The following is a 24,881-nucleotide window of genomic DNA, read 5'->3' as shown; positions in this document are numbered from 1 at the left end:
AAGGCAGCTAGCTTGGGGGGCCATATCAGTTAAAACTAAGTTATAACTAGAATTAAAATAAAAAATAAAACTATTAAACAATGTGGTTGTTTATCTCCCTGTCATATAGAAGTCCATAGGCAGATGGTCTCCAGGAATGATATGGAAACTCCATGGTGTCAGGATGTCCAGCCTCTCCTACCTTGTTGTTTTGCACGCATGGCTTCTATTCCCAAGATAATGATCTAAGATAGCTGCAGAGCTCAAGCCTTTACATCCACATTCCAGGCAGAAAGAAGGAGGAAAGAGGGGCAGAAAGGTTTTCCCTCTCCTATTAAAGATAATATCCAAAAGCTGCACTTCCATTTACAGTCCATTGGCCAAGGCTGAGTCACGCGGCCACATCTAACCATAAGGGAGGCTAGGGATTATAATATTTTAATTCTCAGATTTTATGAACCCTGCAAAAAACAATAGGAGCTCAACTACTAAGGAGGGTAGACGTGGAGAGGGATTTTAGTGGACAAGTAGTAGTCTCTGCAACATGAAGCATGCTTCATTTTGAAATTAAGCATAAACCAGAGTCTGGAGAAAACAGGGGGCAAAAAAATTCTTCTCTACCTTGATCATTAACAAATATGTGTTTTCACTGCAGAGGAGAAGCTAAAGTAAAATATGCTACTGCCCCTAATCTGGTAAGTAGGGGTGTCCTTGGAACCCACATGAACTACTGAATTGGAGTCAATGAGTCTCTACCTTTAGACAACACACCAGGCAAATCAAAGATGTTTATGGAGCATCTACAATATTACTGAGCAGATACCTGGAGCAAAGCTAAGTACTCCAAGGAGTTTTTAAAAAGTAATTTAAAAATACTTAAAATAAAACACAGTCCCTATACTCTAGACTTATAGTTCTATTAGGAAATGAGGATATTCAGACGAGGAATGACAACAACGGTAAGACAAAAGTAAACTGAGTACTGGATTTGCCTCCAATTCCTCCTGGTACCATGCCATCACCTTCCAGATCATAATGTGGTTTTTGTGACTATTTAATAACAAAGTTCCCATCCAATAGGTTGAGACCTATGAATAAATTCAGATGCCCTACCTGGTCAATCTTTAGTAATTGTCATCCCCCTTTCAGCTTCTCTACAGGGAGAAAGTTCAGCATGCACCCCAGTTCAGGATCTTTATTTCAGAAATCTTCCTCCCACCAACCAACACTCAGCTGGACCTCACCATTTTGGCCTTCATCATCATCTAGTTCTTCTGGGGGTAAAAATAGTCCCTCCTGACAAAAAGGTTGTGGGAGGTCTGGTTTCAAAGAAGTCAGATTTTCTAAAATAATTTGAACACCTCAAGAAAATAAAATGCAAAAGGACCATTAAATGTGGTTTAACTATTAAAAGAGGTAGGCAGATGTTCATTCTCTTTATTTGTATGAAGAATTTCCTTTCCTGACATTGAGTCATGTTCATTTTTCCCAAGAGGGAATAAAATGTTCCCTGTAAAAGCACAACCTTTTCTTTTCCAGTGTTCTGGACCCATGCCAACATAACAGAAACAGCCAAATAAAGGGCTGTGATAAGCTCCTCAGGTGCCAGGGGGATGTTATCAGAGGAAATCATCTTCCTCCCTGTGACAAGATTTATGGATCCTCAGCATACACACAAAAAAAATTGGGGCCCCCAAGGAGTAGAAATTCATCAAATACTCAGTGGGGAATTGTGCACAAAACAGTAATGGAAACCAGTGGGAACACAATTTTATTAACTCCAAAAAGTTGTGCCAATTGGGCTCTTAGGAATAGTCCCCGGATTGATATGCCTGGAGACAAAGGACTTTAAGTGACAAATCTGATTAAATGTGTGAGAAACATTGTCTTTTTTTGCTTAAGATTCCAATGTCAAATTTGGAGGGCTGTTTTAGTCTATAAAATGTAGTCATTATATAATCTATTGTGCCACAGCAGGAACACAAATTTAATGTACTTGGATGTGCAAAAAAATTAGAAACGCAGCCTCTTTTATTTTGTCTATAACTAAACAGATCTTTGCCACCTGATAGGTGATAGGTAAGAAAAATTAATAAATGTCCAATTTGGTTGAAGTTGTGCTTGGTTTCTCCAGGGAAGAAAGCTCAGTCTCAGAATTTTCAGTCTTACCTCTTTGCTTTCATTCAAGATGGCATTCACAGATGGAGCAAAGGAGTGCGGCTTGAGTTACCAGGTGGAAGTGTCCTTAGGTGGTTAGGTATAGTGTACTTTGATGCCTCTGGTCTCTGGAGCAACATCTTTTGTCCACCAGCTTACTGCCTGCCCTGCTGGTATGTGTGGCTAAAGCCTGTGGATGCTGTGATTCCAGGTCTGTTCTTTTGACTTAAGACCTGCTCCCAGAAATCCTTGGACACTGTTAGTGGGGATGTAAATTGGCATAGCCACTATGAAAAGCAGCAGTATGGAGATTCCCAAGAAATTAAAAATCGAACTATACCATATTATCAATCTTTCTTTTGGGTATATATCCAAAGGAAATGAAAACAAGATCTCAAAAAGACATCTGCACTCCCAGATTTGTTGCAACGTTATTCACAATAGCCAAGGTATGCAAACAACCTACATTTACATGCATCAATGAATGAATGGATAAAGACGTTGTATATACAAAACAGAAACAGACTCAATAGACATAGAATACAAACTTGTGGTTGCCAAGGGGGCAGGGGATGGGAAGGGACCGACTGGGATCTCAAAATTTGTAGATATTGACAGGCATATGTAGAATAGATAAACAAGATTATACTGTATAGCACAGGGAAATATATACAAGATCTTGTGGTAGCTCACAGTGGGAAAAAAATGTGACAATGAATATATGTATGTTCATGTATAACTGAAAAATTGTGCTCTATACTGGAATTTGACACAACATTGTAAAATGACTATAACTCAATAAAAAATGTTAAAAATAAAAATAAATAAATAAATAAGATGTGTATATACACAATGGAATATTATTCCGTCATGAGAAAGAAGGAAATCCTGTCATCTGCAACAACATGGGTGAACCTTGAGGGCATTATGCTAAGTGAAATAAGTCAGGCAGAGAAAGACAAATACTGTACGATCTCACTTATATGTGAAACCTAATAAAGTCAAACTCTTAAAAAAAGAGAGTAGGAAAGTGATTGCCAGGGAGTAGGGGTGGAGGAAATGGGGAGATGTTGGTCAAAGGGTACAAACTTCCAGTTATAAGATGAATCAAGTTCTGGGGAGCTATGAAGAGCAAGGTGATAGTATTATACACCTGAAAGTTGCTAAGAGAGTAGATCTTGAATGTTCTCACCACAAAAAAGAAATGATAATTCTGTGATGGATGGAAGTGTTAGCTAATACTATGGTGGTCATCATTTTGCAAGTGTACCAAATCAAGTTATACATCTTAAACTTATACAATATGTCAATTATATATCAATAAAGCTGGACAAAATATACTTAAGAACTGTTCCCAGCTTTCCAATTGAAGTTTTTACACTGTGATCTAAAAATAAATAGATCTACAATCTGGCTTGAGTTTCCTAAACCAGTTTCCTGTAAAGCAAAAATTTCAGCCTGGAAAAGTCTCATGCAAGGAAATATATGTTTTTTGACAATAACTCATTCATCTGTTGGATCCATAAATATCTCTTGCCAGAAGGATTTATTCAGAAAAAAAAATGGCTATTGAATTTTTCTATTCCAATTGAGTGAGTGATTCATTTATTGAAGGTCTAAGTGACGATCACAAGTAGAAATATAGAATACTAGTACTGGAAGGAAGTAATCTCTATTTTATAGGCCTTAGGAAACTGAGGCTAGGTTAACTGAAATGACTTACTCAGAGCCACCCAGATAGTTACTGGCAGAGCTGAAATTTGAATCTGAGATCCTTGACTCAATTATACCACAGGAATTTGAAAGATACTTTTAAAATTTATCTAAATTATTGCTGATTTGCTACAAATGAAATAAGCATCTGTAATTTTACTTAGCAATAATTAAAATGTTAATGGGCGTATTGTTATCACCTTTTCTAGGTAGCTAAATTAAGATATGAATAGTTTTCATTCATATGAATTAAGTAAAAGTCTTTAACTTTCATACAGATATCTATTTTAAAACCAGAAAGGTTCTGAATCACTGGGAGAGACAGAACACTGAGATTTTCTCCTGGATCTCAGTAGTATATTTTCAGAATGCTTTATTTCAAGCAAGCAATTTAACTACTTCTAAATAAACTACTTCTAAGAGTTCTTTTACTTTTAAAAATTAGGATAAGAAATTATTTGGATCTATTAGCAATTGACTAATTCTAAATCGAATTAACTTTATGTCTCCATATAGGTCCAAGAACAGAACTACCTGACTCTAACATTTAAATCCTCTTGAGAAACTCTCCTGCAGAGCATGTCTCCCAGCCACGTCTATACATGTGCCTCTGTGGATAATACATTAATACCACTCACAATAGAAGGTATTGTTCTTTACAGCTAGTCAAATTAATTATTTGAGCACCCCAGGATGTACAGCATGAAAGAACAGCTTTATAGATATTCAGGGCACTATATAAAATGCCATGGTGAATTATTGACTCTAATGAGAACATCCTCAAAAGGCTGAACTCCCAAGGGTGCTGGCTGAAGAACTGGGAGGAGGGGCTCATACGTTAAATCAATAATTAGGAAGACAGACAGAAGAGAGACAGATTGGGCAAGAGATTTCTGAAAACTGAACATTTGTCATCTGTGTATCTCCCTTGCTGATGATTCATTAAATGAAGATTAACTTCAGTAACTTATTGACCAACCTGCCAATAAATCCTGAGCTTTATTGCCTGTGATGCATGAAACGGACAGGACTGGATAATACTGCCAAGGGAGTTGACTGAGTGTGATGTGATTTAGAGAATTTCATAAGCTAGTACTGTGCTTGTTATGTGTTTTTCACATTTGCATACCATGCTGACTATTGTGTCAGTTTACAGGGGATGTAAAAAGAAGCAAACAAAATTATTAATGGAATTTATAGTTTACTTAGAGACATCAACTAGGCATTTATGATGTTATGCATGAGAATTTACCTATATTTATGAAAAGACCCGATGCAAAAAGACCATATTCCATTTGCAACATGGAATTGTATCTTTCACCTCATCTCTGACTGTATCTCAGGGTCACATTTTATCTAACTAAACTTTCTTCAAAAACAGACTGTTTTAGCTCTTGCCATGCATTCTACAAAAAAGGACAAAGAGATGATATATGTTTTCTGAAACATGACTGAAATAAGAAAAGTATAATAATAAACTGCAATGCAATTTTTAGAAATTCATTGAAATTCATTGAAATTTATAGAAATAATAGACTGTAATGAAATTCATAGAATTTCATAGAGATTAACTCCTGGTCTTCTAGGATCACTTATGTATACTGCATTAAAGGCTTTTCTGACAATGTAAATCAAATGGGGAAGAGTGATGTTTTCAGACCACCTCTCAAAGAGATGCAATTGGTTAAGGCCCTGGTACATGAGCGAAACCCACAATAATCAGGTCCTAAGACTAATAGAGAAATCCACCTATAGATATTCCCCACTACTCAGAAAAGTTTCAAAGATAACTAGTAATTTGAGGTCTTAGAGAGATAAGGAAGGAGGTATTATGGAACCCTCCATTCTTTGGTTTCTATGGCAGTTCCAGGAGGGTTGAGGATGTCTGCAGATGTGTGGAATTCGCTGGGTTCCCTCCACTATACTCTCCCCTCCATCTGCCCAATTCTCAGCTTAGACTACTCACATAAAGAATCTATTCCCACCGACACATCCTCAGACAAGGTCAGTGTAGTGTCAAGTTCTGTCTTGCTCCTGGACCTTCTAATTATTGCCAAGGCCTCTGGAGCCTGATTTCTGCTCCTTTCAACTCACTTTCTAGTACCTTCATGACCTGGTCTTCTAGCCCAGGCTGGGTACCTGTTGCCTGAACTCTAAGTCTCACCCCACCTACCTATTCTGTAGTCTAAAAGGATATTGCAGGTGAAGTTCAAACACACACACGCATGCACACAAACACACACACACACACACAGAGTTTCCTCATTCTGAGATTTTATCAGAGAACAATGGTAACTGGCAACACTTGTTATCTCCCTATGAATTTTTTTGAGATATTGATGTTTTGTATTGTTTTTTCATCCTAGGAAACATTGGCCTCAAAAGGCAAAAAGTCTCTGGCAAGAGAAATGTTCCTAGAAGGCCCTGAAAATACAATCTCGTTTCATGACAGTTAGCAAAATGTCTTCTGTCACTTCTGGGGCTCGCATTCCCACTCTGTGCAGCATTCATAGCGTTCAAGTATATTAAGCATTCACATCATTTATATGTGGCCCAACCTCTGTTCTAATCCTATGTATTAGTACAGCTAACTGCAGCTCACTCGGTGCTGCTGTTTGCACAGCTGGACATGTCAGATAGAATGAGTTCATCCCTTCAAAGATGAGCTTAAAGCCGCCATCTAATAGTGCCTTTCTTTTTTACACCTACGACCATTCCTCGTTGTTCTCACAAGCACAGTGAGTTTTAATGAAGTCATGTCTTTTAGTGTAACGCTGCAGGTGCACAAATGCTGATAAACTTCCTTAACTCATTGTCAGATCAGCATGTTTATCTTCAAGCTGCAGAATGTATTTAATTATAAGATATTAAAAGGTCCTTCAGATTTGTTCTCTGGTCCCAGAACTAATGACTCATCCATGAAGCGCTATGTCTCCCCAAAGGTTATAATGACTAGTTGCTGATCATCTGAAGAATTCATTCATGGTAGCATCTGAACTGCAAGCTATAGAAATGTCTTTTAAAAAGAAAGAAAAAATAGCTTCTAAAGGCCAGGAAATCTTACCAAATATAGTGTTAACACAAGTCAACACACACAAAAACACACAAACATATGTTTATATACACATGTATATCATAAACATGCATATATATGTTCCAGATAGAGAGAGAGAGAGAAAGAGAGAGAGAGAAAGAAAGAAAGAGAGAGAGAGAGAGAGAGAGAGATACCAATATGGTAAGATGCAGGCAGCTTCCAGAATTGTGCTATAAGGAATTCACTCTTAAAATTTTAAAATGCAAATACTTCTAGGAGGTCATTAACATCTTAGTGTAAATTAAACTTAATCATATTACTTTCCCCTTAAGACTAGGTTTCTGAGGGAATGTGAGATTGACCTGGAAATTGGAAGGGAGATGCATGAGGAAGGGATGGTGACTCAAAAAAGGAGGAAACGGATTTTGGAGTGGAACTCTCCCCAGGAAGACAGGGCCAGGAAAGTGCCTTCAGAAGAACATCATGCGTTCAGAAGGCTGTGGCCTCCTAAGGGAAGGGGAAAAGACAAACTAAGAATGTAGGAAGAAGGCCCAAGCATAGGCATCCTTGTCTATGGGGCAAATATGGGGTGGGCAGAAGTGAGACAAAATTCAGTTCCAAAGACAAACAGGCTTGGTGGAAAGTGCACTAACCGAGAGTTAGCTCAGTCATTTCACCTCTAAGCATGTTTTCATCTGCCTGTCTCATTTCACAGCTGTAAGTGTAATATAGGATCATGCCTTAGGACCAGTTTACTGGAAAATGTTTTAAAACTACAAAGCAAATACAAAACAAAAAATATATAAAGCCCTAGCGTAATGTAAATTATCATAATGATTGCTTCCATTAGTCAGTCAAATATTTATCAAACCCTGACCATTTGCCATGCACTGTACACAATAAAAAGTCCCTTCACTCAAGTTTCTCAGAACTCAGTGAGGATGCAGGTGAGTAAATAACCACAACACAACATGCAAAATATACATTTCGCATAAAGTACTACAAGGGTAGGGAAGAAGGGGAAAATCAAGGCATTTCAGAGTAGGAGATGGTTGAGCTCCTCATACTTTATGAGAGTTCAGCAAGGGCAGAGACGGCCAGCCCCATGTGGCGAGTCTGTGCTGCTCAGCGTTGCTTGGCTTGAAGAATAAAAAGCACAGGAATGTCAAATCTCATAACTAACTCCCCTGGCCTGATTCCATGCTCACCAAGCTGCCCTCTGATGATAATTTGGCTCCCCGCTTCGATCTGCCTACCGGGAAAACACATGCTGGTCATGTAGCTGGAGTCTCCAAGTCCACTGGATGATTATATTTCTCGTTGCAAATTAATAAATCAGCATAAAAGCAGATGCATTTTTTCAAGTTCAGGAACGAAACTAGCACTTATAAGGCAGATGCAAAGGAAATTAGGTGAGAATTCACCAGGAAATCAGCCTTCAGGCTGCCGGTGTGGACAATGACAGAACAGCTATGCAAACGCCACAGGTAACTTCCGGAAACAGGCTCCTGACAAAGCTGTATTACACAGCATGTTTTCTCCCCCACGTGAAGTGCTCCCTTTCACATTTTTCTCCACTGTTACAATCCTCTCAACCAGCCCAGCCAAAAGTAAGCATCAAATGTCAGTCATCCTGGGCTCCTGGAAACCCAGGCCTGGAGGGTAGGATGTGCCTTCTTTACCAAAATCCTTTACCCTTCCTGTTATGGGCTGAACTGTGTCCCTCCAAAATTTGTAAGTTGAAGCCCTAAACCCCAATACCTCAGAATGTGGCTGTATTTGGAAACTGGGCCTTTAGATTGGGAATTAAAGCTAAATGAGGTCATTAGAGTGGGCTCTAATGCAGTCTCCTTATAAGAAGAGGAGATTAGAACACAGACACACACAGAGGGAAGACCACGTGAAGACAGAGGAAGAAGGCAGCCACTAGCCAGGGAAGGAGAGAGGCCTCCAAAGGAAACCAACCCCACCAATGCCTGAATCTCAGAATTCTAACCCCAAGGATTGTGAGAAAATAAATTTACGTTGCTTAAGCCACTCAGGCTGTGGACCTTTGTCTGTCAGCCCTAGAAAACTAATATACTTCCTTTCATACTCTTCCCCCAACCATTCCAAACAGAAGACACCTATCTGGGACATTCAACAACCTGGAAGGTTGTCCACTGCCATCAGCATCAGCAGGAATGCATTTTAGTCCTACATGCTTATTGTCACTCCAATTACTCAAATGGGAGACTCTGGAGCCTGAGCCATGATAAACATTGTCTAGTTTCACTAAAGTACCAAACACATAATTTCTGGGGCGTGAGGGCCTGAAAGTGTAATGCTTATACAAACTGCACAAAATCCTTGACACAGACTTCCTGAAGACCTATACCCTGGAGCAAACAGAGCTTACTTGAAAAGCTCCAAAATCTCTCTTGTTATTGATTCACTTCTGAATGGGTAGAGTGTCTCAGTGCCAGACTTACGGTTTCGAGATCTGCTCCCACACAAGGCTAGCTCAACAAAAATTAGTTTGAGAAATTGGAACCTCTTCAGTTTGCAACTGGAACTGGGGTCAAATGTTTCATTCTTCCCCCCATGCGCTTGTTTTTACGATTTCTTTGTGAGAAGAAAAACTAACATTTTTTTCCCCGTAAAAATCATCATCACATAGGTATTAATGTGTTTCGTTAATACTGATAGTTCTTTAATGTGCCCCTTTTAATTTCCACTGAAAAATACCACATTTGGAAGGTAAAATATTCTTAATTCCCAACACTCAATCCCTGCTCCAATTCAATCAGAGTCTTCAACTGAAAATGTTACTGTTACATTAACAGTGCTAAGACATGTGGACAACATCATGTACCCTTGAAATGATATGATGAAAATGGCCCTTAACCTCTGTGGTCTTCCTCCCCAAAATCACATGATCCCAGTCTAATCATGAGAAAAGCATGAAACAAATCCCATGTTCCCAGCTAAGGGGCATTTGATTAAATATCTGATCAGTACTCCTCAAAACTGTCAAAATTACCAAAAACAAGGAAAGTTTGGGAAACTATCAAAGCCCAGAGGAGCCTTAGGAGATGAGATAACTAATGCAATATGGATGAGATCTTGAAACAGAAAAAGGACATTAGGTAAAAACAAAGGAAATCTAAATAAAGTACGGATTTAGTTAATGATAATTTTTCGATATTCACTTATTAGTTGTAACAAATGTACCACAGTAATGTAGGTAATGTAAGATGTTACTAATAGGAAAAATTGAGTGTGGGACCTTTGGGAACTCTCTGTACTATCTTCACAACTTTTCTGTAAATCCAAAGTTGTTCCAAAATAAAAAGTACATTTTTTAAAAACTCATCCAGTTTAACTCTCCCCAAAGGCCATCACTGTCTGTAACCAGGCTCTAATACACAGCTAGACAGTCTTCTCCAAAATTCTAAGACGTGACTCTCTTCCCCTCTGACTTCCTCTCCCAGTGCAACTTTTGTACATATTTCATGTAAGCACTTTATCTTTCAGTAACAAGAGCTTCTGTTAACTTTTAACAATCGTTTGAGGGCTGCTGCTCCCTCTTTTCTTTAAAACAAATACCTTAGTGGAGGCTTCATATCATCATCCCCTCCCCTGGACAGACCCAGCACATGGCTCTTGTCTTCATGTTTTCTCCATCGGGATGTCTACAACTTCAATTCCTGGGGCAGCTTTCTCACAGTATAAGCCCCAAGTTTTCATTAAATAAAGCCTTCTGGGGCCAAAGCGCAGCCGCTAGAAGTGGTAGAGATATGCCAAGAGGCCCGACACTAAATCAGTGTGAGGGAAATCGATACCACGGAGAGCTGGGATGTAATGTTTTCAGCCCATAGCATTAAAAGTCCTGCAACACTAAAGGCATCCAGATGCATGCCACCTGGGACTGAAAGTCCTTAAAGAGAGTGTTCTTTTACTGTTGAATCATTTGTGGTTCAGGCTATTTTGTTGTTGTTGTTATTGCTTTTTTTTTGTTTGGCTTGTAACTAATCTAAAAGCAGTGTTTATTTGCAGAAAATGCCTATTGGCCTTGATATTTAACTCACACTCCAGTTGGCTTGTATTCAGAGCCAAGCAGACCTTGATCTTCATTTATTATTCAATAAGAAGAATACAATTAGCCTGAAGTTGGTTTTCAGACCAAAACACAAAAAAAGACCCACATAAATCGGAGCAGGGAAAATTCCACTTGCCTTACAACTAATGTGATGATGGGGCAAGTAGCAAGCAGCAAACAGATATACCACCATTCTCGTCCACACCAGGCTTAAATGGAGCCTTTGCCCCTGCTCAGAAAACAGGGCAAGATGGACCCGCCTAGCAAATATTTACCTAAGGGAATCCTTTTTACTTTGCAAATCATTGACTTAGAAAATACATAGGTGCTAAGAGGAAGAAAGCCTATGAAATTCCAATAATGTATGCTCAGCACAAAAGTAAGCTAATGCTAGGGAAGAACTGAGCTGCTAGTCCTTCAGGAAGAAAGAAAACTTAAACCTCCAGTGGGTCAGGTGGAATCCTGGAAACCCTCTAAGAAGGAGAAGAGGGTCTGATAACACAACTGTTACAAGTCACATATGTACATATTCCATTGACTTTTATGGAAATAGGATGTTTCCATTTATATTAAATAATCACTACTACCAATAAAATTAATATATATGTAACTGTACCATGTGATTAGACTACTACACAATAATTTTATTCCCTGAATAATAGCTAACACCTGTTGAGTGCTATGTGCCAGGCACCATAATAAAGAATTCCACTCATCAGCTGAGTTAATCTTCACACAAACCCCGGGAAGTAGGATTCACTATTATTATCTCCATTTTTATGGCTGAAGATATCAGGGCGCAGAGAAAGTAAATAATTCTTCTGAGGTCTCACCAGTTGGTTAGAGGAAGAGGTGAGATTTGAGCAGATGTCTCTGGGGCTGAAGCCCAACACAAAGCCACTTTGCTAAAGATTCTCTGTCTCTCTCACCCATCCTCTGATTTACTCCAATGCATACCCCTTCTACCACCTCCAAACAGCTATTATGAGCCTGCAACTCTCAGCCACTGACACAGATCCTTCCTACTGGAAGAAACATGCAAAAATAGTGAATATCCATGTGGCCCATAACTCATTGCCACTACCACCTCCAAATAACTATTGAGAATTCTGCAGCAATAATTTGTGATTTAAAAAAATCTTCCTCAGCAAGAAGTTTCAGAACTACTAGATGAGAACCATTAGATCAAATGTCTGCCTGCATTAGAATCACCAAGAGGGCTTGTTAAAAACACAGGTTGCTGGGCCCCACTCCCAGAGAGTCTTTTTCCACACTTGGAAGCAGGGCCCAAGAATTTGCATTTCTAACATGTTCTTTGGTGACGCTGATGCTGCTGGGCCAGGCCCATACATGAAGGACCACTGCATTAGACTATCTGGTTAGCATAAACATTATTTAGCCTTTCAGACAGACCCAGCACAAGCAAGTCTGAGTAAATTCCCCAAACACAAAAACGCCAGGCAATTTCCAGAGTCAGGGCCAATTTCATGGGAATTTAGACACTGTGGCTGCACAGGACCCCATGCTCAGAAGGTCCTGCACATGAGGCTTAATGCTCTGCAACTACTGTCTTAAAATTCTTATCATGATTTGATCTTTGAATTTTGTGTTTTGCAAGTGAAGTTCAAAGGGAGAATGGAACATGTTTGGGGGGCTCCAAGCCTTGGCCTAGTCCCACTTCCCACCACCTCTCCACCTTCCTGGGATGGGTTCCCAGTCCCCACTCTTCCCCTACAGCTGGCACACCAGTCAACACCTGCCCCACAACAGCTGCCACCTGGGGCAGCCTGGTTATATTGAGGGAAGAGGTTGGATCTGCACTCCTCTGCCCCCATAAGGGCCTGGGTATGTGTATGAGAAGGGTCAGTATTCAGTGAAAGCCCATCGGCATCTTTGGATGGTACAAGGTGGTGGCCACCCCCAGTACAGGCTGACAGTGCCATAGAGCATTCTGTACGTGACTCAGAACTTGGGACTCTGCCATCCAGAGATGGCAGGACTCTTGTTATTCTTCCAAATTCTGAATGTTCAAGTGTTTGGATTATAGCTCAATCCTAAAGGAGAAACAACTTGAGTTGAAAATATCTCTTAAATGAAAGATTCTACAAACTTTTGCAAATGAGCTTTGAATGGAGGCATTCCAGGGGCTTTTCCATCTATGATGTGATCACAAGAAAAGAGGTATTTGAAAGGCTCTAATGAGAACTTTATACTCCCTGTCTTCCTTCCCACCGTAGTAATATATTTGCAGGTATGTTTAATGATTTATGTCCATTTTCATCATGTGAAGAATACTCTAGACCAGTATTTCTCAAATAATTAAAGTGCATATAAATCACCTGGAGATTGTGTTGAACTATAGATTCTGATTCAAAGAACTTTAAGTAGAACCAAGAATCTGCATCTCTAATAAGATTCCAGGTGAAGGTGATGCTGCTGGTTGATTACAAATCCTTGCATCAGATAATGACCCATGGGCCAACAGCATCAGCAAAACCTAGATGTTTAATAGAATTCAGAATTTCTGGACAAATCCCAGACCTACAAAAAAGAATCTGCATTTTAACAAGATCTCTGGGAGATTCATAAGCACATTAAAGCATAAAAAGCATTATCCTTGACCTTCTGAATTGCATCTTCCTCTGTCTATTTCTTCTGCTTTCCAAAGCCACAAGATGTGAGAGTCATTGGGACTACTGATAACTTTTCCAAGGTCTTAGGAAGGACACACTGAACTCTGTTTTATTCTCTATCCTGACTCTCCCAAGTATGTTCCAGGATCCCAGAACTTCTCGTTATGGTCTGAGAATCATTTGTAGCTTTGGTTTAAATATTGGTTTAAGTGTTGGTAGGACCATTATATAAAGGCTGCTAAATCTGGAGAAGAGGGCATCTGTAGCACGTCACAGAGGGCACTTGAGTGGGACCAAAACTTTTCTGACCCATTAGACATTGTGAGTAGCTGCAAATTATTCATTTCTTTAGATTATAAGAAAATGCAGCAGAGGGGCTCTAAAATTAATGTAATTCACTATGAAATATTCATACCGCTTGCTCTGAGAAGTGTAGTAGAATGGTTTGGCACACCCAAAGGCTCAGAAACAGTCTGGATTCAAATTCTACACATGCCTCCTATGAGCTGTGTCACCTTGGGCAAATTACTTAACCTCTCTGTGCCTCAGCTTCCTCATTTAAAACAGGTATGATAACAAGACTTATGTAAAGTTCTAGGAGGATTAAATAAAGTAATAAAGCTCTTGGAACCACATCTTGTGCGTAGTAAGCTTTGCAAAGACGTCTAAATGCAAACTTTAAAATGTGGCTAATTTTTAACATGTCTTTTGTAGGGCCTCAACATTCTATAATTTAGCTTAATTGAATCTGTTGTGCTGGGACTATGTACCCACTTTCCCTTCCATTAGAGAGAAGAGGAACAGCCCCGCAGTTACATTTACAACAATGAGCACATGAAGCGTTGAGAAGCATGGTGAAAGTGGGACAAGCAATCGTGGCTCCCACAGGGCCTGAGGATGAGGTCTTGAGGCTATCTTGATTTTTCAAGGTCACTCACCAGCTAGAGGAAGAAAATGCAAAATACACCTCCACACTCCCCCACAGAAAGTCTCACCAGTGTTAAAACCAACTTGTTTTACTTTAATATCCAGGGATTGTTTTCTGAATGGTCAAGCATTTATCAAAAGCTGTCAAGGTACTGCACAAAATGAAGCTTAAAATTGGATGCTGGGCAATTAAATCTCTCAGTAAATTGGCTAGTGTCAGTGCAATAAAGTGCAATATACAAACACTGCTTTTCCACTTAAATAAAAACCTAAGGGGAAAACCCATATAACAGAGACTTTCATATTTCAACAGCTCTTCTCCACCCAAGATACTGAAGATAGGATCAAATATATTGCAAGATGTCTGCTGCACTTACAGGCTTTTCAGAAGCCTGCCCTACGAAGACAGTTTCCCTTGTGCTCCATCAATTATTTCTTTGTTTTGCCTGGATGGTGCTCATACAGTCCTCAAGGTGTGCTCCTGGGCAGTATGCACATTTGAGATTTTTCTCTTCTGATCCCTACTTGGCTGTCTCTGGACCAAAACTGATTTGCAGGCAAGAGAAAACTGCTGAAAATTTCATGACATTTAGATTTTAAAAGCACATGGTAGTGGCTCAATTAGGTTTGCTTACCTTGGATTAAAACCTGTTAACGTTCCAGCATTTCCCTCTCCGTGAGATTCATTTCTGACTTGCGTGTGGTGACTTGCAGAGTGCTTCATTACAGCTAAGGGGCACAACCAATGCCACACAAGCCATTAAAAATGAGTTTGTGAGAGTACAAAAAAGAAACCTTTGTAGACGAGGGCCAATTTGTTTCGAAGGCAATGCACTGTAAGAGCATTCACAAAGCAGCAAGCATTATCTCAGATTCAAGCTATGCCATTTTCACTCCTATTTTTAAATACCAAATAGAGAACTGGGAGAGTCCTTTCTTTGTGACAGCAGCTTTGGTTCCTGCCTTTATTTTCTGCCATTACAGCTCCAGCTAAGCTGTATGAACAGCCCTGTGTTCTTTGCCTTGGATAAAAATCCATAAGTCTGTGTTTGGCCAGGATCCTAAGGAGAGTTATCCTTCTCTATGCCTTAGTTTCTTTATATTCAAAATATTTCCCATAAAAAGCTCACAGGGTGGTTGGGATGGATGGAAAGAGCTAATGAACATAATTTTTATAAGTAAAGATCAGTAGGCAGGTAGAACACAATGGATTATTTTTGTTGTTATTAAAGCAGGCACATGTACAATTTGCCAACTCAAGACGCCCCAACTGTTTTTCCTAATGGATTGCAATTTAATTTGGTTTTGATTAATCCTGTTATTATTTGCATGTTCACTCTACCTATAAGTCCCAAGATAAATACCTTTGGATTGGGGTTTCTGATTCTCAGTAATCTTTGACATATTAGGCTGAATGATTCTTTTTTGAGGGGGACTGTCTTGTGCATTTTAGGATGTTTCACAGACCTCTAACCATTAGATGCCAGTCTCCCTCCCTCCTACCCAATTGTAATAACCAAAGATTTCTCCAGATAATGTCGAATGTCCCTTAGTAGACAAGGTACCCAATAGAGAACCACTGCTTTGGAGTTAATCAAACAGGTATTGTCACTGATTGCATTTACTGTAAGTGGAGAATAGCAAGAGCAATTTCACTAGTAAGAGCTATAGAAACCAGTGGGAACACTCTCAGAACATATCACAATTTGTACAACGCAGATATTAACCAACCCTGAACACTAACATCAGCCACTAAAGTCAAGAATGAGGCTGAGGTTATCAACAGAAATTCTAGAGTGGGGTTTGGGGGAGATATGAAGGTAGCTCAGAATGGCCCCCAGAACTACAGGAATATATCTACCTAACAGTGGAAAATCCCTCCCCACTCCAGGGGCCAGAGGAAAAGAAAGTACCCAGGACAGAGTTGGTCAAAGGGAAGATGAAGACGTGGAAGAGAAAGAGCTTTCACATTAGGTAGAAGGTGGCTGAAGAAGAAAGAGGACAGGGAAATATATGTGGAAAGTAAAAAATCAAGAAAAGTGAAGAATAAAATGAGAGAAGAGTAGGAAAGAAACAAAACTGACAATGAACATAGAGGAAAGAAATGGGATGAAAGCCTAAAGATACAAGGATATGCTGGCTTCTGAGCTTATCCTGACCCACCTGAACCTCTGCTCTGGCTCCCAACATGTAACTATCTTCTCCCAACTGCAAGGATAGTGCGTAAATCACTTCGAACTCTAGTACATAGGTTAAAGAGAAGAGTGATAAAAATAACTATAGTTGCAATATTTTGCTAGCTATATATAATATAAAAAGATGTAAATTATGACATCAACAACAAAAAATAGGAGAGGGACAAAGTAAATATGTAGAACATTTTAATGCAATTGAAATGAAATAGTTATCAGCTTAAAATAGGCTGTTATAAATATAAGATGTATTATGAAAGCCTCAAGGTAATCACAAACAAACATAATAGAAGTACAAATAATAAAGAGAAAAGAATCAAAGCATAACACTATTTAAAAAATCGTCAAATTACAAAGAAAGGCAATAAGAGAGGAAGAAAGGAACTACAAAACAATGAAAGCAATTAACAAAATGTCAATAGTAAATCCTCCCCTATCAATAATTATTCTAAATTTAAATGGTTAAATTCTCCAATTAAAAGACATCTAGTGCATCTAGTGGCTGAATGGATTACAAAAAAAAAAAAAAAAAGATCTGACTATATGCTGCCTGTGAGACTCATTTAAGCTTTCTTTATTGACTTTCATAGGCTAAAAGTAAGTGGATAGAAAAAGATATCCCATGCAAACAGAAACCAAAAAAGAGCAGGGGTAGCCTTACTTATATGAGACAAAACAGACTAAGTCAAAAGCTGTAACAAGAGAGCAGGTCATTGTATAAAGATAAAGGAGTCAATACATCAAGATGATATAACAATTCAAAATAAAAATACACCCAATATCAGAGCACCTAAATATATTAAACAGTTATTAACAGATCAGAAGGCAGAAATAGACAGCAATGCAGTAACAGTAGGGAACTTCAGAGGCCCACTTTCAACAATGGATAGATAGATCATCCAAACAGAAAATCAATAAGAAAATAATAGACTTGAACTACACGTCAGACCAAACAAATATATACAGAGCATTCCATCCAACAGCAGAGGAATACACATTCTCCTTCAAGCACACATGGAACATTCTCCAGGATAGATGATATGTTGGGTCATAAAATAAGTCTTAACAACTGTAAGAAGACTGAAATCATATCAAGTATCTTTTCTGACCACAGTGATAGAAACTAGAAATCAGTAACAGGAGGAAAACAGGAAAATTCACAAATATGTGAGAATTAAATAACACATTTCTGAATAACCAATGAGTCAAAGAAGAAATCAAAAAGGAAATTTAAAAATATTGAGACAAATAAAATGGAAATACAACATATCAAAATTTATGGGATGCAGCAAAGCAGTTCTAAAAGGAAAGTTTACAGTGATAAACGCTTACATTAAGAAAAGAAAGATCTCAAATAGACAACCTTACACTTCAAGGAACTAGAAAAAGAAGAACAAAGTAAGCCTATAGTAAACAAAGAAGAAGGGAAAAAAATTAAAGCAGAAATAAATAAAACAGAAACTAGAAAGAAAATAGAAAAAAAATCAACAAAACTAAGAGTTTTTTTTCAAAAAAACAAAATTGACAAACCTTTAGCTAGACGAAGAAAAAAAGGTGACAAATTAATAAAATTATAAACCAAAGAGGAGACATTACAACAGAAATACAAAGGATCATAAGTAACTACTATCAACATTTATACACCAACAAATTAGATAACTTAGAAGAAATGGATAAATTTCTAGAAGCATACAGCTTATCAAGACTGAATCGTGAAGTAATAGAAAATCTAAACAGACTAATAACAAAAAAGGAAAGTGAATCAGTAAAGAAAATTTTCCCAACAAATAAAATCCCAGGACCAGATGGCTTCACTGGTGAATTTTATCAAACATTGAAAGAATTATTTCCAATCCTTCTCAAACTCTTCCAAGAAAATTGAAAAGGAAGGAACACTACCAAACTCATTTTATGAGACCAGCATTACTCTGATACTCAAACCAGACAAGGACACTACAAAAAAAGAAAACTACAGGCCAGATATAAAGACTCAGATATATATATATACTCACTATTGAATTGAGAAAATATGGCCTAGAATTATTAAACCACACAATTACTGTGTGGGCAGACAATTGTATAGCAAGTCCTTCTCTTGGCTTAGTGTCAGTGAGGTAGGTAGAAAGACTAAGAAATTATGAGATCTGACATAATGTATATTAATGTTCTTTGGAAAAACACAAATAGTCCTCAATTTTCACCATTCCTGGAAATTGAGTCATAAAGAAGATCAGGTTTCCCACTAGAAAAATGAAATAATTGGTGGTTACATTCCTGACCAAATATTCAGCAACAAAGAAACCATAAATATGAATGACGATATGCCTCAATTGTCAATGATAAACTTTCAAATTGTTTAAAATCCTAGGCTGATGCTTCAAGTCCCAGGAAAAAAATTAGTTAAAATGTATTTTTTGTCCTAAATAAGAAAACTCTGTAGCCAAAAACAACAGTACAAAATAGACTGATAGATCAATAAATATTTGTTGTGTAAGGCATTATGACTGATGCTGAAAGAAATTCAAAAGATGATTCATACCCTTAAGGAGTTGACAGTCTCATTAGAGACATCTACATAAGTAACCAAAACACAGTGTAGGAAGGGTTTAGTACCAGAAGAGGGATGGCAGTAATAGCCAGCATTTATTGAACACTTCCTATATGCTGGCACTGTTCAAATTGTTTTATCTGTATGAACTCATTTAATACTCAAATAAGTTTGCAAGGTAGGTACTAATATTAGCTCCTTTATACAGATGAGAAATGAAAGCAGAGAGTGGTTAGATCACACAACTCAGATGTGGCAGAGGCAAAGTTAAACCACACAGCCTAGCTCCAGAGCCTACATTCTTTAAACGATGCTATACTGCTTCTCAGAAGAATTATATGAGTGAACCACTGAAGAGATTACTTTTGGCTGATGGAGAATTCGAGAAGGCTTTCTGGAAAACTTGGAATTTGTGGTGGACCTAGCAGAATAGATAGCTCTTGAATTTGCAGAAGTATGGGGGAAGGCATTCCCAGGGAAGGAAAGAGCAGAAAGTCTGGGAGATGGACAATTGTGAATCATGGGGCAAGTGTTTTATCTAGAATCCTTTTACTGATCTTTATTCAGTGAATGGGGTATATTTCAAAGAAAGTCCCTCAACCTTAGCTGCCTTGTATCATCTAAATTGGTGACTGGCATCTCCATCTACTTAGTGCCTAAAAGAAGTCAGAACATAATCTAAGATTCCCTTCTCTATCTGCATCCCTTACCATCACCACCCACACGCACTCCAAATCCTCTCTCTCCTCTCCATTCCCACTACCACTGCCTCAGTTTAAGCACTGTGACTTCCCACCCACCCCATGAAGTAATCTCCTACCTCAAGTCTTCATCTTCAGCATCAAAGTCCTTTAATCTAGTATCCACATCAGTGCCAGAGTATCTTTCTAAAAGGCTATCTGGTCAAAGTGCTTCCCCATCTACAGGAAATCCAAATTTGTTATTGAGGCATAAAAACCAGTTTGTGATCCAGCTCCTTCCTAGCTGCATCTTCTGCCATTTCCCCACAGTACTGTATGTTCCACTACACTGAAATACTTGTTCTACAAAGGTAACATGCTCTCTGCAGACAGCTTTCTACCTTAAAAATTCTTCCCTGCCCATCCCCCCAACCCTCAACCTCTGAACATTCCTGTTCAAGTGATTCAGTCTGCATTCTTCCTCTGGAAGTCTTCAATGACCACCCAATGTAGATTAGGCATTTTTTTCTGGGCTCCCATAGAGTGTTATTTGAGCCTCGATTTCCCACATCATACTGTAATTGTGTTCACAGGCTTCACTCACCAGACTGTAAACTCTTCAGAGGTGGGGGTTTTGCGATTCATTCTTACATGTATTTCCCAGTGCTCACCCCACGTTTGATAAGTGAATGATTTATTGGATTCTAGAATTCTGGGGTCATGGACACACACCCAGCTCCAGCCTATCTTATCTACCCTCTTCTTTAATGGAAGGCTCATTATTTTCTCCACTGGCTCTCCTTAAATCAAATTATGATAGCAAGATAATTGCATATTACTATCATTACTAATATCTTTGTGTTATCATTTTTAAAGCTGCAGGACAGAGAAGCAAGTTTAAAATGTTTTAAAACTGGTTAATCCACGTTGAGGAAAGAGATTTATACATTTTATTTAAATCCAAGGTGTGCTGAACTCTTGAGAATTGGCAATGACATCTTCACAACAAAGGGAGGGTCACAGTTATAACAAAATTGTTTGACACACAGATTCTGTTCATAATCTAGCAATATAAATTTATACTTTTTTATATCTTTGTTCTTTGTTTCTTGTTACTTACTTAAATCTTTCCAGTGAATTTCCTATGGCATCTGCTTTCCACTTGCTTCTCTTCCTCCCTAACTTAGGCCCAGTCTACCCATACTCTCAGCTGAGTAGCTGCAGGACTCCCTTGCCCTCTCTGTTTTTACACTTGGGGTTGCTCTTTCTTCTTTACTACAAACCCTATAGCTTCCTGGAACTCCTCCATCCTCCAACACTCAGGTGATATTTCTCATCTTGCCCCAAAGTTAGGGCAAGATGACGGGTCTTGCTCTGAGTTGGTAGTGATGGAATTTAGTACTAATGAGACTACTTACTAGTAATAGTAGTAGTAGTAGTAGTAGTAGTAGTAGTGGTGGTAGTAGTGGTAGTGGTAGTAGTGGTAGCAGTAGTAGTAGTAGTGGTGGTGGTAGTAGTGGTGGTGGTAGTAGGACTAGTAGTGGTAGTAGTAGTGGTGGTAGTAGTAGTAGTGGTAGTAATAGTAGTAGTAGTAGTGGTAGTGTGGTAGTGGTAGTGGTGGTAGTATAGTGGTAGTAGTGGTAGTGGTGGTAGTGGTGGTGGTAGTAGTAGTAGTAGTAGTGGTAGTAGTGATAGTAGTAGTGGTAGTAGTGGTAGTGGTAGTAGTAGTGGTGGTAGTGGTAGTAGTAGTAGTGGTAGTAATAGTAGTAGTAGTAGTGGTAGTGGTGGTAGTGGTGGTAGTGGTAGTAGTGGTAGTGGTAGTAGTAGTGGTAGTGGTAGTAGTAGTAGTGGTGGTGGTGGTAGTAGTAGTAGTGGTAGTAATAGTAGTAGTAGCAGTGGTAGTGGTGGTGGTGGTAGTGGTAGTGGTGGTAGTAGTGGTAGTAGTAGTGGTAGTGGTGGTAGTAGTAGTAGTAGTGGTAGTAGTGGTGGTAGTAGTAGTAGTAGTGGTAGTAGTAGTGGTAGCAGTAGTACTAGTAGTGGTAGTAGTGGTGGTGGTAGTAGTAGTAGTAGTAGTAGTAGTAGTGGTAGTAGTGGTAGTAGTAGTAGTAATTTTTTTGAACATCTGATATGTTCCCGACACTCTGCTAAGCAATCATCATATGGATTATCACTATTAAACTCTCATAGCACTCCTAAGGAAGCTAGTAAGTGAAAGAACTCAAACTCAAACCCATACCTGTCTGATTACAGGATACAGAAGCAGCTCCTTAGTAAGGCTTATAAAGGGCAAATGTGAATAGTTATATCTCCCCTCCCCTACCTGATTACAGGCTCTCCAGGCCCTCTTATGTTCTCACCATCTATCTCCCTGCTGGAGCATATGCTGAGAGAAATATTACTCTGGTCACTACTCTCTTTCCTCTTCATTTCTACCTTTTCACTTTGCCAGGAGCTTATGACTTCAACTGCCTTTTCTGCCAATCCCCTTTTCAGATCTTTTTTTCCTGATCCGAGGTACATCTCTGCCAAATAAAGGCATTAAACAACAAGAACCTTTCATCTTTACCATTTTGCAAAAGAAACAGCATTCTTAACACAAAACTAGGCAGTCTCAGATTAAGGGATATTTCTCCAGAATAGATTTACCTTTACAAAAAAATATAGGCTAGATTCAACTCCCAACAAAGTCTCAATGCTTAAGCAATGTGCCCTTCACAACCTCAATATGTAGATTTAGAACTAAACCTGGGACCAGCTCACAAACTCTCTTGTGTCAACCAGAACTGCCACTCATCCTGCCAGAGTGGTACCTTCATCACTCATGTCTCAGTGAGCTCAAGACTCGAGAAAAATTTAAATTAGCTTCTTGTCTCGAAAAGGTAGACATCCTCAGCTTGGGTCACCTCCCCAAGCACTCTATTCCATTCATTCTTCAGAGAGTTAATTGTTCCTTTTCTGAGCTACTTCTGGACCTTATACATACTTCCGTTTCTTTTACATAATTTCGTGGTCATGGTTTGTTTGCCTCCTCCGCTGGACTGTGAGCTCCTTGAAGACAAGGTGCTGTCTACCTCATCTTTGTTCCCATAGTACCTGGCATACAATAGACCTTCAAGCTGATGGGTGAACAGACTAATCCCTCACAGAAGAGAAACCCGCTCGCTAAATAAATGAGAGAAACAGAACTCAATGAAGTGCTTTACAGAATAATTTTGTTAATTTAGGATGGCAATCATTTTTGAAATCCAGTTATTAAATTGTCTTATTTTCAATAAACAACAGGTAAACATTCAATTCCTAGATCTATCCCTTTCACATTGATCCCACATAGCAAAGGAACAATGCTGAAGACCAGAGAATCCACTGAGACCAATAAGCATGGACTTGCACCAGTCACAATGCCAGCTTGAGATTTGCTAGTTGCTAATGGTAAGTCCATGTGGAATTAAAACTATGTTTTGTTCATTTTGGGAAGCCTCAATACTCAGTATGTAATCAAAGAACAGTTACTAGATAATGTTACTAGATTATATAGTAACTATTCTGAAAATTGTTACTAGATCAATTATTTTGGAAGAACTGTGAGTGTCTGAGTTTCTGAGGGTAGAAAAATAATCCTTAGTATTTTTCTTTGGAAGTGGTGGGCAGGAGAGGGAAGGAAATGAGATGGGGATGAGCTGATATACCTGATGCTTGGTAGTCTCACCTGAAATAAAGACAGCACTTCCAGCCTGTCCTGTCCCTTCATGCAAGTTTCTCAAAGACACCCAGACTGACCACAGGCTATTTGCACTCAGTTACACAGAGTTGGTACTTTCTCCATCCATAGGTCAAGAAACATGAAAGGTATACAAATCATGAATTGTCTCTCCCTTCTATCTTCTCTTCTCCCTGGCTTCTAATCTTCTCTGTTTATCATACTGGTAATTATTCTTCATTCAAGTTCTAGAATTAAATATTCTGTCTGAAATACCACTGGCTTCATTTTGAAGTTCCAGCCATGTGCCAGGCACTATTCTAGGCACTGGGTACGCTATGATGAAGAAAACAAAGGTCATCTCTAATTTCATGGAGTTTTATATTCTGGTAGGGGAAACAGATAATAAGCAAGGAGACAAATACATACAAAGATCTTCAGATAAACACTATGAACACAGTAGAGCATAGTAATGGAATAAAGAGTAACGGAGAAGGTAGGGTATAGTCACTTTATAAGTATGATGGCCAGGGAAGATGTTTTTGAGGCAGTCCCAGTGCTGAAAAGAGTAATAATTCCTGCCAACCTCAGGCAACCTGCTCAAAGACATTTGTTAATCAAAGAATCATTCTCAGTTATATTCCCCTTCAAGGAAGGGTTTATGTCAAACCAGAGTGACATATACAGAAGGGGTTCTGTAAGTGACCACTGCCTAATTAATTTTCTTCTGATGTTCACTTAGGAGCTTGTTAACTTGAAAAGCCACTGGGTTGCTCCAGTGAATCTCTGAGAGCTGCCCAAGAAACTTATTCCTCATCAAAGACTTACCAAAAGTACGAGAGACCACCTGACAATGTGTTTTCCTTTCTTTCACCCTAAATGCTTTTCATCCACTAGGATATTATCTGTTGACATCCAACATCTGTTGTTCATTTTCGAACAATAATCCCTGTGGTGTGTCCTTTGGGTGATCAAGCTTACTCTAAAGCTTGCTATAAAATATTCAAGAAGATTGAGACTCTCCTATTTTTCCATTGACATTTTTACCCCTTCTTTGATTTCAACTTGATTTTATTTTTTCTTTGCTTCCTTTTCTTCTGTTTTACTTCGTTCTTCAGGTAGGCCTTTTCCCTTCATCTGGGCATAGCACAGAGCCTTGGCCATGTGCTTTTAAACTTATAAAACTCACAGAATTTGAGCAATCTTTTTTTTAAGAAAAAAAGTCTGTTTACTAGCATTA

The 24,881-nt window shown here is 38.7% G+C and overlaps 1 protein-coding gene across 12 annotated transcripts in view; it reads right to left on the bottom strand.

Annotated features, from left to right (window-relative positions):
- MTERF1 (mitochondrial transcription termination factor 1) overlaps window positions 1-24,881 on the bottom strand; it is a 495,795-nt gene that overhangs the window by 350,840 nt on the left and 120,074 nt on the right. The window contains exon 4 of one of the 12 annotated variants that reach the window (XR_012508235.1): window positions 15,160-15,253. The exons of the other annotated variants lie outside the window; for them this stretch is intronic. The gene's annotated coding sequence lies outside the window, so the exon portion shown is untranslated. The remainder of the gene's footprint in view (window positions 1-15,159; window positions 15,254-24,881) is intronic. 12 annotated transcript variants of the gene reach the window in all.

This window comes from Camelus bactrianus, chromosome 7 (assembly GCF_048773025.1).
Source record: "Camelus bactrianus isolate YW-2024 breed Bactrian camel chromosome 7, ASM4877302v1, whole genome shotgun sequence".
Lineage (NCBI taxonomy): Eukaryota > Metazoa > Chordata > Mammalia > Artiodactyla > Camelidae > Camelus > Camelus bactrianus.
Note: the sequence above shows the minus strand (reverse complement) of the source record. Positions and strands in the feature narration are given on the sequence as shown.